The sequence below is a fragment of the Musca autumnalis genome, unplaced genomic scaffold (genome assembly GCF_047663935.1).
Source record: "Musca autumnalis isolate F117 unplaced genomic scaffold, ASM4766393v1 scaffold_4, whole genome shotgun sequence".
Taxonomy (NCBI): Eukaryota; Metazoa; Arthropoda; class Insecta; order Diptera; family Muscidae; genus Musca; species Musca autumnalis.
This window is the reverse complement of record NW_027411977.1, coordinates 35531702-35549340: the sequence shown is the minus strand read 5'-3', so window position 1 is coordinate 35549340 and position 17639 is coordinate 35531702. Positions and strand designations below refer to the sequence as shown.

At 36.2% G+C, this 17639-nt stretch overlaps 1 protein-coding gene across 23 annotated transcripts in view; it reads left to right on the top strand.

Moving 5' to 3' along the window:
• The window catches only part of drpr (multiple EGF like domains draper), a 103974-nt gene that overhangs the window by 29909 nt on the left and 56426 nt on the right, over positions 1-17639 (top strand). For 18 of the 23 annotated variants that reach the window (XM_073984965.1, XM_073984977.1, XM_073984961.1 and 15 more), the window contains exon 3: positions 2659-2683. The exons of the other annotated variants lie outside the window; for them this stretch is intronic. The gene's annotated coding sequence lies outside the window, so the exon portion shown is untranslated. The remainder of the gene's footprint in view (positions 1-2658; positions 2684-17639) is intronic. 23 annotated transcript variants of the gene reach the window in all.

The following is a 17639-nucleotide window of genomic DNA, read 5'->3' as shown; positions in this document are numbered from 1 at the left end:
GCACACATATCAGTGGAGAACTGAACCAGAACAGGCCGTTCGACGAAACAGTTTTGATGGCTCTATCGTCATGATGGCCTAAAAAAGGCCTTCGATATCGTCAACCATGCCAAGCTGTTGCCGAGGACATAGAGAAGACTGGCTGGAGGCATGTTTGAAACGTTAGGTAATCAACTATATGTGTGGACGTCAGTCGTTTGTGGAATTTCAGAAATAAGAAATCGAAGACCCGGTAGAGAGAAGCAGGGAGTTCCCAAAGGTGGGGTGATATCTTCGGAAGTGTTTACCCTTTCTCTACCTTTCATGTGACATGGAGATCGTAATGTAAACTGATGATTGCACAATCTTGGCGCCAGTTCTTCTATCGAAGGAAAATATCCGCCACTAAGTGTATTCCCGGAACATATTGGTCGATGGTGTCCTGATTCCAATTACTAACTACTCCAACATATTGGATGTAACGTTCGATATTATGTTTAAATTGTTTGACCACAGTTATTTGTGAAAAGATCAGAAGTCGGATCAAGATCCGCAAGGCGCCACTCAGAGTGCTGACAAAAAAAAAATCTTGTCAACATCTTTTAAATCCATAGGCCCGACTGTTGTAGTAAATGCTGTTAGCGCAACGCAGTGGAAGAATATTCAACTAGGTCAGAATGCCGCCCTGATGACTACAACAGGTTGCCTCCTTATGACATCAGTGGACCATCTTTAAGAAGAGGCGACACTTTTACCGGTGCATCAGCACAACCAGATGTTGTCGATGCCGTATCTGTTGGGTGTTATCACCATAAGATCCTTGTCACAATTTTTTGGGCAGACCTTCCCCACCCAGGCACAAGTCAAAGAAGCTGTTGAACAATAACAAATCGAAACTTTTGTTCTCCTTGTTACGCTCTTCCTATGTATGTAAATTGTCGAAAACACTTCGGCAACACATTTGTCTGTGCTGGACGTCACTGTTCTAGATCAACGAGCGCATCAGGCAGCCTTCACACTCATGCAGTTGATATAGTGTGAATGTCGTACTCGAATCCTAGCAGAAGTACGCCAGCTAACAAGGCAAACACGAGTGGTTTCAGCCCAATTAATTTTTTAACGTTGCGATGCAGTCTCCTTAATCCGTTGGGCAAGTCCATACTCCCTGGGATTCTGGCTTATATGGAGGAGAACACCAGTCCGGGGCTGTTTGGAGTCCAAGTCATTGGCCCGCGGTTTCCAGGTTCCCCCAGATCCTCGGATCTGGCCTGGCAGAGTGGAGCATCGCGGTGGCTGTGGTTTGGACCCAAATCGCGGGTACAGTTTCGGCTCGAATGTGGAGTTGCATATCAACCGGGTGCCTGACCCATGGAAAAGCAGGAGTTTAGATAGGCTCCGCTCCTAACCAAGGTGGTGATTACGTCCAAATACGTGTTAGAGAATTGTAACTCGTACTTCTGTGCGGGGGCGTTGGTAGACGCATTGTATTCACCCGGTGTTAAGAACACTGTGAGGTAACCGCAAGGTAGGTACTCACATAAAGCACCACGACGTACTCCTGGGATAATGACCCAAAAACTCTAAAACCCCTACATGCGCCCACTAAAATAACTAATTAGCACGATAACTTACGAATTGAGTATTTGATTTGGCAGAAACTTAGCACAGCGTAAAATTTCTTCCAAACTTACATCAAATTCGAAGATCTATATCGAACAACACCTTCGGATACCTCCCCCACAAAAGTTGAAAATTTATAGGTTGTTTAAAAATCATTTTTAAATTTTTGCACAGTGACTGAAATTGCTCCAGCCTTGGCACGTCGTATTCGTAATCAAACTTAACCCTATTATCGGACAACTTCTTCGAGTTTCTACCCACATCCTGTGGCCGTAACTTTGAAAATAGTAATTTTTCTCCCGGACGACTTCTTCGCTTAAGGGACAGTTTAAGTAAGATCTGTTCGAGGTTCGTTATATAGACTTGAATACAACTATGTATATATGTTTTGGTGAGCAAGTTGATAATGTCTAACCTAGGGTCATTAAATGAGGAAGTATGGACTTGTTCTAAAAAATCCTACAGTGACCAACTAAAATGTCTGGTGGAAAAAGAAGCGGCTGTCATTGGTCCAACCCTTGCACTTCGTAATATTTCTCTCAAACATAAATCTATTTCAAAGATATATAGTCCATTTATTTGTATTGTGTGACTGAATTCGGTCTAGAAATAAATGTGCCAAATCTATCGAAATCGGTTCAGATTTGGATATAGCTCTTATATATATTTTCACCTAATTTCACGTATTTGTTGCACAAAACACCATATATCTGTCCAATTTTGATGAAATTTGGAATGTGTGACAACTGTAGTCTAAATATATCGACGCTTTTTCTGAAAAGTTCTCCTATAAAGATGTTTGTAAGAACAGATCATCTGGAGAAGTTTCCCAGCTTTACACCACTATAGATGACTTGTTTATGATTGGACTACGTTCTAGGGAACCAATGTTATTGAAACCAATAAGAAGTAGGAGTTTTTGCATAAAGAACAATGTAGTGATGTAGGGTATCATATAGTCGGCCCCGCCCGACTTCGATCCTACATTCCTTACTGGTTTTAATTGCTTTTATTTTAAACCAAACTTTTGTCTAACAATTTTTTTTATTTCTTTTTCAGATTGTTTATAAAATGTATTTGTAAGGTAAGTGAATGTTGTTTTTAATTTTAATTGTATAAATGCACATGAATATATTTCTTGAAGTTAAAAAAAATCGCCACCCTTTTTAACACAAAAATTTTTAAAATCCAAAGTTATAAAATAAACATTCAACTACATTTTATTCCCCTGTTCTCTCCCTCTCCAGTTTTGAACAAACGTTTTTTTCTAAATCACCACAAAATCTTTCTCACTTAAAACAAAAGGTATTACATTCTTAAAAACACATAAAAATAAATTACATTTCTTTATTTTTGTTGTAAAACCTAAAAGCAATAAAAAACACGGAAAATATATTTCAAGTGGAACGAAAGAAAAGGAACTCCTTTGCCGGTAAAAGTGCAGTGAAATGCATCAATTTCCCCGGTAACACACAAACCATTCCATATGTAGATACATGTGTCTTTTTATAGATCAGTGACTGACTCGGCGCACACAACCACTAACTTTTGAAATGCATGAAAATAAGACATTTTCATTTTCCCCCATTTCCCCATATGGAAAACTTGAAAATCTTGACATTATAAAATACGGAAGTGATGTCGATTTTTCTTCTTGGAAAACAAGATTATTATTATGTCTAATAGATTTTGGGTGGAGGAGAGGGAGGTAGTATAGGGAATAAATATAAACATATGTAGTTAGTCAATAAATGTGTGTAGTGTGTGATTTAGGTTTACTAGTGAATTTGACCGTGATTCATATTTAGTTTGGAGATGGGACAGCATCGCCATCTCCCATATTGTTCGAGACCTCCTTATTTTGTAATAATTTTATTTCATTGAGAACTTTTTTTTTTTCTCAAATCACACACACATTTTCCTCAATGAATTTTCCATGACGGCGCGATGATTTGTGTGACTGGGCTTGTGTGTGTTTATTTGTAGTTTAAATTTTTAAAATAAATTTTTATTTTATTGGAATCTATATATATAAAAATGGTGTAAAAAATGTATAGTAATTCATAAAATGAGAACGGCTAGGCCGATTTCTGTAAAATTTTTTGTCAGTTATTCGTATTTTCGAGGAGAAGGTCTTTACGGAAGAAAATTTTGGAAAATCTCTCTGGAAAAGTCGGAAAATTGGAAAAATCGAAAATTGAGTTTTTGTATGAAATTTTATTCCTTAATAGCGAGACGAAGTTCGCCGGGTCCGCTAGTTTATTGGAAAAATACACAAACAATACATTGTTGATACAGTTGTTGCATTTCATTTGTGGCAATTTATTGTTGTATATTTTCTAGTTCCACGCCTGTCAATAACAACACAAAAAGTTTAATATTTCACATTCTCAGACTCTGAGAATGAATGAATGACGAACTGTATGATCGAATGGGGTGACAACATTAGTCATCGTTAAAGGTGTGTGGAAAAAAAGTATTTAAGAATTTATTTAAGGTTTTTGTTATGACGCTGGAAAAGTTGTTTATAAAATTTTAAATAGAGTCATTAAAGATGACTTTTAATGATTTAAACGATGACAGCTGGGGGTTTGCTTGTGTAAAGTTTAACAAGAAGCTGACACTTTAAAGGGCGGAAATAAGTTGTCATAAAAATAATTTTTCCTCCTCCGTCATCGTTGTTGTTGTAGCAGCGGCTACATTTTCTTTTCTAATCACCTTTTGTATTCAAGTGCAGGATTTAATCCGGTACTAAGAACTCCTTGCAATGTAACTGATACCTTACGATGACGACTTTTTGACGAATTGTTGTAAACATGGCCACTAGGACTATTTTTAAAACAATCCTTGAACAGCCCATAAACTGCATCTGAATGAGAATTTGAAACTTTTTTGGGGGATAGGGTAGTTTGTCTACTCGACGGGTTATCCGATATACATTTAATCCATCTTTGAAGTTTTGAAAAAAATTTGGGGTGTGCCAAGATTGTTCAGTCATGTTTTCGTACCCACCGTTCATTTTCGGATTTAGGATTTTTTAGACCTTTCGGGCCATTAGTTCAACTAGCATGGACTTCCCCACTTAAAAAATTATGTCTTTGAAATCAGGACAGCAAGGGTTACATTCGGTAAAAATTACATGCGGTTTGTGTGTTTGTATTGTTTTTCTGTGTTTTTCTTGAAATGTCTGCACAGGATTCTTTTGATAAAAATAACATAAAAATGAAAATGAAAATAAAATAAAAATAAAAAAAAAATTAAATTAAAATAAAAATAAAATAAAATAAAATAAAATAAAATAAAATAAAATAAAATAAAATAAAATAAAATAAAATAAAATAAAATAAAATAAAATAAAATAAAATAAAATAAAATAAAAAATAAAATAAAAATAAAATAAAATAAAAATAAAAATAAAATAGTAATAAAATAAAATAAAAATAAAATAAAAATAAAATAAAAATAACATAAAAATAAAATAAAATAAAAATAAAATTAAAATAAAATAAAAATAAAATAAAGTAAAATAAAAATAAAATAAAATAAAATAAATATAAAAATAAAAATAAAATAAAAATAAAATAAGAATAAAAATAAAATAAAAATAAAAATAAAAATAAAAATAAAAATAAAAATAAAAATAAAAATAAAAATAAAAATACAAATAAAATAAAATAAAATAAAATAAAAAAAAATAAAAAAAAATAAAATTCAAATAAAATACAAATAAAATAAAAATAAAATAAAAATAAAATAAAATAAAATAAAATAAAATAAAATAAAATAAAATAAAATAAAATAAAATGAAATAAAATAAATAAAATAAAAATAAAATAAAAACAAAATAAAAATAAAATAAAATAAAAATAAATTAAAAATAAAATAAAAATAAAATAAAATAAAAACAAAATAAAAATAAAATAAAATAATACAAAGAACTAAGAGAACTGATGAGTCCAAGTGGCGTTGGACGAAACTAGTATTCTCTGCTATCCCCAAAAGTAATTAATTTTAACAACACCCCACTTTAAACTTGTTGTTTTTTTAAATTTGAAAACAACAAATATGAGATTAAGCTTGACTACAACAAATAGTAATAGTAATAGTAAACATACATCTCAACAAAACTGCCAAAGTGAATCTTAAAATAAAATAAAATAAAGTAAAGTAAAATAAAAATAAAATAATATAAAATAAAATAAAAATAAATTTAAATTAAAAATAAAAATAAAATAATATAAAATAAAAAAAAATAAAATAAAAATAAAAAAAATAAAAATAAAAATAAAATAAAATAAAATAAAATAAAATAAAATAAAATAAAATAAAATAAAATAAAAATAAAATAAAATAAAATAAAATAAAATAAAATGAAAATAAAATGAAAATAAAATAAATATAAAAATAAAATAAAAAAATAAAAATAAAAATAAAAATAAAAATAAAAATAAAAATAAAATAAAAATAAAATAAAAATAAAATAAAAATAAAATGAAAATAAAATAAAATAAAATAAAATAAAATAAAATAAAATAAAATAAAATAAAATAAAATAAAATAAAATAAAATAAAATAAAAATAAAATAAAAGTAAAATAAAAATAAAATAAAAATAAAATAAAATTAAAATAAAAATAAAGTAAAAATAAAATAAAGTAAAAATAAAATAAAATAAAATAAAAATAAAAATAAAAATAAAAATAAAAATAAAAATAAAATAAAATTAAAATAAAAATTAAATAAAATAAAAATAAAATAAAATAAAATAAAAAAATCAAATAAAAAATAAAATAAAGTAAAGTAAAATAAAACAAAAATAAAATATAAAATAAAATGAAAATGAAATAAAAATAAAATAAAAAATTAAATAAAAAACTCTTGAATAGAGTTTAGTCTTGAGTGCTTTGTTGTGTGGTTCAGAGTTGTTGTTGTTCGCAGGGTGGAAGTTCGGATGGTTCTGAAGCTGGAATTTGGCAGAGGGAAGTTCAGAGGGGGTGGATCCTTATAATTTCTTGTCATTGCCATGTTTTCAATATTTCCGAACAAAATTTCCCTTCGTAACGTTTTAACAACTTACGCTTTTAAACAATGTGCCTATTTTAACATGTACATTGGCAAAGAGAACGTTTACCCCGTAAATTTTAGGCAATCTTTTAAAAATTTGTTCAGCAAAAACAAAATGCAAAGCTTTCTGTGGAACGAAAGAGCACATTGTTTTGCAAAATCTTAGAAAAATACACTTTGCAGTTACAACTTTTCACTTAGCAGAAGAGGATGTTTGTGGAACAGAAATAAAAAAGAGAGCAAAAATTTTTTGAAAACTTAGCAAAATCAACTTATCATTAGCAACTTATCAAAACTAAGGGTTTTGTGGAACCGAAAATTTTGCGAATTGTCAAAAATATTGCTAAGTGCAAAATGAAAAGTTGATAAGTTGTTTCGTGTAATAGGGCCCAGGACGGATGAAAACACAGGACCATTTCGGATGTGACCGATTTGTCACATTCGCACCCACCACACTCAAACTTCGGTAAGATGCAAGAAATGTCGGGAATCGGTGCATCGGAGTGATTGCTATGGACACCTTCATGTGAGGCACTACGACAGGAGGGAATATGTTGCCGTCAGTGAGTTATCGTAATCAGAATGCGAGATTGTAGCGAACATTAGCCCGATTTTCAAAGGTCATAACCGACTATTTTTAGGGGACATTAATATACGTATTCCATCGTTCATTTTCCATTTTAGTCCTGGTTCCTCTGCATCCAGACTCAAAAATTCTGCAACATAGACTAGTTGCGTCCATAAAGAATTAGGAGACATGTGAGAGGGTTCAGCTGGGCAGCTATGTGGTCCCAAACCACATGCCGGGCATATGTAGATTATCGAACTGAGGCGGCTGTATTGTCCGGATTTTAACTGGGCTAAAACTACTCGTGTATGCCTTGGCAGCTGGCGTTCTTCTGCTGCGATTGATTGGGGGTGGTCTCCGAGTACGGCATTTACAGTGTACCTTTTGTGGTAGTTAGTGGTCGGAGTCGGAGCCTCTTCAGCCGTCCACGTGGTGAACAGTGGATTCAACGAAAGGAATTCCCCACATGTGTGTCATCGCCGATAGGATCCGACGCAAAGATAGCACAATCATCCGCATACATTACTATCTCTAAGCGATCGGGAGGGTGTTTCACTCTATGTGCCTTGGACTTTATATTTCTGAATTCTACAAATGACTGGCGTCCACACAAATAGTTGATGGTCTTCGACTGATTACACTGTGAACACAAATTTTGGGGTAGAGTATATTAAGAATACTAAAGGACAGATCCACCTTGAGTCGAACTTCCGTGTTATGGTGTGATGAAGTTTTTGCTAGAGACCCTCTAAGCCATCAGGAATTAGCGTTATATCTTTGTTCACTGTTGATTTAGCTTATTTTTGAGATGACATGTCTTCAGTCGAATCGAATGAGGATTATTTTCGTAGAGCACTTCTACCTTCTAACTCGCTTCCTTCAATGTCCTTTTCGTCCTTTATTTTAAGAGCCGCTATAAAAGTACCACAAGATGACGTTTTTCAACATCGAAATGTTCTGCAAAAATGTCGCTCAGAAAATTTTAGGTACGGCTCTCATTGACAACTAAACGATTTTGTCGCGTTTTCGTGGTCGTTTTGTGAATTTACCCTGTCCCGTCGCATCTGCGGGGAAATTTGGTCCGATGGGGGGTATTCTACCAGCAGTTATTTTGCGAGAGGCTGCAGCGTACCCGAAAATTCTCTCAGCTACCGGAGGATCTCTGCAGCGTCCCGGAAAATTCTCTCAGCTACTCGAGGATGACTGAAGTCTGGTGGTCTATTAATTGAGACTTTGATCGGAAGAGGTTTTGAGCCAAATAAAATGGCGGGTTGCCAGGACACGTCATTTATCAGATCGTCTGGCGAGCGGTGGTAATCACCTTTTATCCTCGCAGGAGCTTCTTCGTTCAACGTACACAATGTGGATCTATCAATGTGATCGACCGGCGCTGTTTTACTCTGGTCATTGCGTAGGACGGAATGTCAAAGCTCATGATGAGCATTGAAGTCCCCTAGAAACAGACGGTTGTTATTGCTCTCCAACAGCGAACTAATTACGGACATATAAACAATAGCTTTGTCTTGTTTAATCGGCGGTATGTACAAATTAAGCAACTCCACCTCTACAGTCCCACATGTTACTGCTTCTCCCATACTTTCCATGTATGGATCACTAGAGTGAAGGTCAAGCCAGATATGTTTGTACAGAGCAGACTGGTGTGTAAGGAATCCAAGTCCTCCTCCTCTGCTTCTTGTGCGATCCTTTCGCAAAACGTTGTAAGCAGCGCAACGTTGCTTGCTACAGATGACGGTGAGCTTTGTTTCCTGGATTGCAGCGACCATGATGTTCCCCCGTATCATAAAGTCTTCGATTTTGCTGACTTTGTTGCGGATATCGTTGGAGTTGGAAATTTAGGAATAATGAATTTTCGGGGAGCTAATGAACAACAACATGTGGTGTTAGAATCCGTATTTGTTGTTGTTGGGGAGACTGCGGTGGTGTTCGTATTCCGATGACGAAGTTAGAGACACGCTAGAAGATGATTTGGACCCATCCATTACATCTCACTGATGTTGATATATGGTGGATGCGGATGATGTTCTCCCGTATCATAAAGTCTTCGATTTTTCTGACTTTGTTGCGGATATCGTTGGAATTGAATTGTAGGAATAATGTATTTTCGAGGAGCTGATGAATAACAACATGTGGTCGTGTTTGTTGTTGTTGGAGAGACTGCGGGCGTGTTCGTATTCCGATGACGAAGTTAGAGACACGCCGGAAGATGATTTGGACCTATCCATTACATCTCACTGATGTTGACATATAGTGGATGCGGATCTGGCACACGGAACAGATCCATGGTCCGGCCTTCTTCTCTATTTCGCCATGGACCAATAGAGTTCGGAGCAGGTATTCCAGGATATATTGTCGTTCCCATTATGACAACAATATACGATGACGGTCCCTGGCCGAAGATTCCTCCGAGTCAATCCGGTGCATAGAACCGGTAGCCGTGGGATTGCTCTTCAGTCATTTTAGTAGGTGCCGGCAGTGTTTTTTTAGAGTTCTTGCGTCATTATCTCAGGAAGTATGAACTTTCTCCCTACAAAAAAAAACTTTAACGGTGTAATAGGGGTTGTGAGAACAACCTGATGCAAACCAAGTAAAAAAGTATCAATCGGCTTTGTCGACCGAGATATACCCTCAGCGTGTGTAAATTGAGCCTTTCATCTATGGACAGATCGAATACTGGCTACATAACCGAAATACCTTTCCCCAAAATTCTAGGGGGCTTTCAGAATCTTGTAGTCTTTTTAGACATATCGAATCTTTAATGCGCATAAGTGATTAGTAGTTGGCTAATGTAGGCTTTAGAGGTTTTGGTCAGAGAACATGGACTTGCCCGCTAAACGCATAACTTTAAACAGGACCACAAAGAGTACCTTTGGTAAAAATTTTCAATGAACTCTCGAACAGCCCTTAAACTGCACTTAAGCGAAAATTGTAACATCGTTTTGTCATCGGATGGGGTGAATTTAGTCGCATCCAGGGTCTCCATAAGGTCCCCCTAAAACTTCCAAAATTAGAAAACTAGTATTTTCACTTTCCTGGGGCTAAAACTATATTCAATGAGTATAGTTTAGGATTGATATTCGGGGATATATTAGGTGTTCGGGCGTAAATACTCGGGAACGGGGTGTACTCGGCGTTCGTGTATAGACAGTCGGGAACACGACGTATTCGGTGTTCGGCTGTAGATGATCAGGGGCACGATGAATTCGATGTTCGGTTGTAGATGATCGGGAAGACGATGTATTCGGTGTTTGACTGCATATGATTGGGAAGATGATGTATTCGGTGTTCGGCTGCAGATGATCGAGAGGATGCGGTATTCGGTGTTCTGCTGCACATGATCGGGAAGACGATGTATTCGGCGTTCGGCTGATCGGGAAGACGATGGGTACGGCTTTCAGGTGTTGACACGATGGATTCGTCGCTCGGGTGTTTGTCTAGGGCTACGGTCTAGTATCTACAATGTACTAATATTACTCAAACAGTGGAACAGCTGATCCGAAGGCCCTGTAGAACTGGAAGAACCAAAGGCCCTGTAGAACTGAAAAACCCAAAGTTGCAGTGCCGAATGTATTAGCCACCACAAGTTAATGGATAGCTCTCAAAAAGTATTCCCAACTCGGTAGCACAACCTTTAGTTCCAACCCGTGTAGCTAACTCTCTGCAGTAGCTAGCTCGCCATCAAAAACCAACTCTGAGAATTTTCGGAATTCCGGAGGTACCGTACTATGGGGGCTATTTGAAAACGTGGACCTATACCGACAAATTTCAGATGGAAAGTTTTATACCCCAAGGAAGACCTAATACCAAATTTCACCCATTTCGGAGGGATATTGAGGCCACAACCTTCTAAATACCAGAAATCCGGAGGTACCGTTCTATGGGGGCTATATGAAGACGTGGACCTATACGGAAATATTTCAGGTGGAAAGTTTTATACCTCCAGGGAAGACTTAATACCAAATTTCAGCCATTTCGGAGGGATATTGAGGCTACAACCTTCAAAATACCAGAAATCCGGAGACACCGTTCTATGGGGGCTATATGAAGACGTGAACCTATACGGAGAAATTTCAGGTGGAAAGTTTCTTACCCCCAACGAAGACTTAATACCAAATTTCAGCCATTTCGGTGGGATATTGAGGCTACAACTTTCAAAATACCGAAAATCGGGAGGTACCGTTCTATGGGGCTATATGAAGATGTGGACCTACACTGAAAATTTTCAGGTGGAAAGTTTTATACTCCCAAGGAAGACCTTATACCAAATTTCTGCCATTTCGGAGGGATATTGAGGCCACAACCTTCAAAATACCAGAAATCCGTAGGTACCGTTCTATGGGGGCTATATGAAGACCTGGATCTATATCGATAAATTTCAGGTGGAAAGTTTTATACCCCCAAGGAAGACTTAATACCAAATTTCAGCCATTTTGGCGGGATATTGAGGCTAAAACTTTCAAAATACCGAAAATCGGGAGGTACCGTTCTATGGGGGCTATATGAAGAAGTGGACCTATGCGGACAAATTTCAGGTGTAAAGTTTCATACCCCTAACGAAGAATTAATACCGAATTTCAGTCATTTCAGTGGGATTTTTAGACCACAAATCCTTGTATTTATTTTTGCATATGGTTTTGCATATGTTCATTTTATGCAAATATGTAAAAATATGTCAAAATATGCAAAATATGAAAAAAATTTCTGGGCTTAATTCGTTTTATTTTGTGATAAAACGAGTTTCTGTCTAATCAGATTTTCTCTACGACCATCCTAACCATATATGCATTTGCATAGGATTCCGCTGTCTACCCATTATTTACCGGATTATGGCAAAATGTGCAGTTTATGAAATGACTTTCAAAATAATTATGTTTTCTTTGAAAAATAATCTTATTTCTCAGCAGAATATTCTGTGATATTTTAAATACAAAATTCCATGAAATGAATAGGCGTTATTTGTATCCGCCTTTTTAATTTTTATTCCCACATTATTAAAGGCGCTAAATAACAAAATTCAATTAATCTCCGTATATGTACATTTTAAATAAATATTATTAATGTATTAAAAACGTAATAATCGTAGTGCGTGTTACAATATTATGACAGTGAGTCATCGCGTATGTGGCGGACCAGATAATTTCTATGGATTTTCAATTACATGTGTGTCTGTTGTTTTATTTTACTTTTTTTTTCAAAATCACTGTTCTATTTGTTTGTCTAGTAGTAAACAACAAAATGCAAATAAAAAAACAACAACTAAAAATTCTATTAAAAATTCTAAATGTTAATTTATAATTGACCTTGACATTTACTTTGTTCCCACTGACAATTATAATGTGAATAATGAGTACCAAAGGGGCTCATGGAACGGGGGAAGTGGTGTATTATCACATACCGCTTAAATCAGTTCAATTCAAATTCTAACTGAATTAAATTTAATAGCTATCAGAGATTGTCCGTTAATAATGACGAGACACTGTAGGGTGTGATTATTTGATGATGTTCCGAGATGACCTGTCATTAAATGTTCCTAGCTCACCCTTTTTAGGTTATGAACTCATTTTTAATAAGTGTAATTAAAAATGTTGTTACAGTTATAATAAAATTTTTTGCTTTATTTATTTAACAGTCACGGAATTTAGATTGCACGCATCGGACATAAAGTAATCAGTAGACAGCGGAATCCTATGCAAATGCATATATGTATGGTTAGGATGGTCGTAGAGAAAATCTAATTAGACAGAAAATCGTTTTATCACAAAAAAAACTAGAACCAGAAATTTTTGCACATTTTGCATATCGTGCATATTTTGACATATTGTTACATATTTGCATAAAATGAGCATATGCAAAACCATATGCAAATATATATATATGGATTTGTGGTCTAAAAATCCCACCGAAATGGCTGAAATGTAGTATTAAGTCTTCGTTTGGGGTATGAAACTTTACACCTGAAATTTGTCCGCATGGGTACACGTCTTTATATAGCCCCCATAGAACGTATCTCTCGATTTTCTCAATTTTGAAAGTTGTGGTCACACTATCTCACCGAAATGACAGAAATTTGGTATTTAGTCTTCGTTGGGGGTATAAAACTTTCCAGCTGAAAATTTTCGGTATAGGTTCACGTCTTCATATAGCACCCATAGGACGGTACCTCCGGATTTCTGGTATTTTAAAGGTTGTGGCCTCAATATCCCCCCGAAATGGTCGAAATTTGGTATTAAGTCTTCCTTGGGTATATACAAATTTCGACCTGAAATTTGTCGGTAAAGGTCCACGTCTTCATATAGCCCCCATAGGACTGTACCTCCGGAAGGTTGTGGCCTTAATATTTCTCCGAAATGGCTGAAATTTGGTATTAAGTCTTCCATGGGGGTATGAAACTTTCCACCTGAAATTTGTCGGTACAGGTTAACGTCTTCATATAGCCCCCATAGAACGGTACATCCGGATTTCTGGTATATTGAAGGTTGTGGCCCCAATATCCTTCCGAAATGGCTGAAAATTGGTATTAAGTCTTCCTTGGGTGTATACAACTTTTCACCTGAAATTTGTCGGTACAGGTCCACGTCTTCATATAGGCCCCATAGGAAGGTACCTCCAGATTTCTGGTATTTTGAAGGTTGTGGCCTTAATATCCTTCCGAAATGGGTAAAATTTGGTATTACGTCTTCCTTGGGGGTATAAAACTTTCCACCTGAAATTTGTCGGTATAGGTCCAAGTCTTCATATAGCTCCCATAGTACGTTACCTCCCGATTTCCGGTAGTTTGAAGGTTGTAGCCTCAATATCCCGCCAAAATGGCCTGAAATTTGGTGTTAAGTCTTCCTTGGGGGTAAACAACTTTCCACCTAAAATTTGTCGGTTTAGGTTACTTAGCTGGCCCATTACAGAACATTTGTTCCATGGGCCGAACTAAGAAAAGATCTCCAATTCTCTCTGTTTAGTGCTTCGCTTTTTGGAATACCGCGCCTTGTCATCTCTTCATCCACTTGTTTGCGCCATCTATTCTTTGGCCTGCCATTTCTGCGAATTTATACGCCTTTTTAGCGGGTTCATCATCGCTCATTCTTATTATATGGCCTAGCCAACGCAATCGCTGCATCTCGATACGTTTACTATATTGATGTCGTTGAATAGCAGATACAGCTCGTGGTTTATACGACGCACAATGGTTCAGGAATCGATTTTCCTGGCCAAAAATCAAAATTTTGTTTTGTAACAGATATTTGATTTCTATATGGGATTCGATAGTAAACATATTGAAACTAAGGAAACCAAAAGGAAGGAAACCAAATTAGGTCAAAATATTGGAAGGTGCGGGCGTGGGGTGCCCCCAAAGACGAACATTTTTCCAATTTTTGAGAAATACGTAATTTTTGAAAACTTCTGGAGAAAAAAAATAGCTATTTCTCGGAAACTATAACATAAATTGCGTTCGCTGTTTTTTTGTTAGGTAGGTAGGATTGTGGCCTTTAAAAAAAAATTAAACAAATTACCGTGGCGTTTACACAACATGAGCTATTTTATTTTTCCTCAGGTACTAAATTTTATGAAATTCCAAATTTAGTGGACTAGAACTTTTGTGGAACAACATGGAACAATGTTCTGTTTCCACAGAAATATGCCCGAAAGTCTCCTCTTTTAGCCTATATATACTTTTGTTCCCGTCCCGTTCCGTCCGTTTAACACTTTTTTAAATTTATTGAAATTACATGGGTAAAAATGTGTGTTTTTCCATACCAATTCCCATATGAATTACAGCTTTTTTACACAAATTAAAATTTGTTGGAGTATATGAGTTTTCATATGAGTTATATAAGTTTTATGAACACCCAAGGAGCATTTTATTTTAATTTTTGAAAAAATTTAATTTTTTTGCATTTTTTAATGTGAAAAATTTGTGAAAATTTTTTTTTAATTTTTTTTTTTTGAAAAATTTTCTTAATTTTTTTGGCATTTTTATAGTTTATTTATTGGCGTTTGACCATCTTTAATATATAAGCAGATATAAAAACACAAAAGCACTAATATTTTGATGAAAAATAGTAAAAAAAATTCAAAAGTTTAACTTTGACATTGAATTCCTCTGCAACTACCAGACCGAATTTGACCGCTTATAATTCACCGGAAAGCTGATTGTGTTATCTGTCTAACAAAAAGAATTGTGAAAATATCTCTATCCGTTCAAAAGTTACAGAATTTTGACCAGGAAAAAACGATTCTGAACCACTGTGCGACGTCGATATTCACCGTCAACGCAGATCGGTCCGTAGATCTTTCGAAGCATTTTTCTCTCAAACACGCCAAGCACTGCCTTATCTGCTTGTGCAAGTACCCAGGCTTAGGGTAGTATCAGTGTTTTGTAAAGCGTTATTTTTGTTTGACGAGTTGTGGCTTTGTTTTTAAGGTGTTACTTAAGCCAAAGTAGCATCTGTTGGCCAATATAATTCTTCCTTTTATTTCACAACTGATGTCGTTTGTTGTGTTTACGGCGGTGCCGAGGTATACGAAGTCTTTTACTACCTCAAAATTATAGGAACCAATGTCAACAGTTGGCCCGATCTCTATGGACGCATTGCGCGTCGACACCATCAGAGTGGTCTTCTCGCTGTTTACCGCCAGACCCACTTTAGCAGATTCTCCTTCGACCTTCATAAAGGTCTCGGTTACTTCTTTTACTGATCGTCCCATGATGTCTATATCATCAGCATAAGCAAGTAACATGTGGCTATTGGTAGATTGTGCCACTTCTTTTGACGTGTGCCTCTCATATAGCTCCTTTTCTAGCAGGATGTTGAAGAGATCACACGAAAGGCTGTCTCCTTGCCTGAAACCTATTTTGGTACAAAACTCTTCGGAGAGGTTCTTTCCTATTTTAACTGAAGATCTTGTGTCAGTTAGAGTCATTTTACAAAGCCGAATGAGCTTTGCGGGGATACCAAATTCAGACATGGCTTGGAATACCTTTGAACGTAGCGGGCTGTCGAAGGCTACTTTCTAATCGACAAAAACAGGACACATAGGGATTACGGGAAACGAAGTAGCAAACTCCTTAGCAAAACAAGCCAGGGAGCTACCTACAGTAAGTCTAGACAATGCCAAACCTTTAAAGGCGGCGCGTATGGAACTAAAAGCTTGGGCAAAGAATGCTCATGTATCCCTATGGAATAACCAGAAAAGGGAAAAACTACAAAAATCGTATGGGAAAACCCAGACCAGGACAAAACAAGTGACCTCCTAGTGATGAGTAAAAAGGATATCAGTAGACTGATCGGTGTCCTCACAGGGCATCTAGGACTACAAGCGCATCTGCACAGGATAGGCTGTGCAGAGAATAGTGAATGCAGGGCATGTGGCGAGGACAACGAAACGTTGGAACACTATCTCTGCCACTGCCAGGCTTTCACAAACTTGAGAACTAAACTAATGGGAAACGACATAATTACAGTACTCAACCATATCAAGGACATCGGGTTCAAAAACTTGAGGGACTACGTCAATGGGACGGAACTCCTAAACTAACAGCAACTTTCAGGACACATAAAATTAGAGCGCCCAACAGGCCTCTTCTGGCTTAAGTGTATGCCCTTTCTTTTTAAGGACATGTGGTGATCTTGAATCACCCCTCTTCTCAACCTAACCTAACCTAATCGACAAAAAGGTGGTAGGTGTCGATCTGCATCTCTTGGGTCTTCTCCAGGATTTGCCGCAGGGTAAATATCTGTTCAATGGTGGACTTGTCAGGTCTAAAGCCTCATTGGTATGGCCTAATTATTTCGTTGACCATAGTCTTTAGTTGTTCGCACAATATCCCTTACACTATCTTGTAGGCAATAGGGAGGAGATTTATGCCCCTATAGTTAGAGCATACAGTCTTATCTCCTTTCTTATGGACGGGACACAGGATGCTCAGGTTCCAATCGTCGGGTACGCGTTCTTCCTGCCAGATGTTTACACCTTATCAGCGTGTCGCCTCCGGTTTTAAACAGCTCGGCTGGTAGGCCATCAGCTCCTGCTGCCTTATTATTCTTCAGTCGGTTTATTGCTGCCTTTACCTCATCGTGGCCGGGTGGTATACATTCAATACCATCTTCTGGGATTGGATCTGTGGTATCTTCGTCGACTTCACTACTATTGGATACCAACAGTTTGAACAAATGCTCTTTCCATATCCTTAGCACACTATCTGTATCAGTTACCAGATTACCTTGCTGGTCTCTACAGGAGGACGTGCCAGTTCCAAAGCCATCAGTTTGATGTTTCACTCTTTGGCAGAATTTTCAGACTTCATTCTGTCTCCTATACATCTCGATTTTTTCACACACTCGCTTTTACATTTCTCTCTTTTTCTTGCGGAAAAGACGTTTCTCTTCTCTCATTTT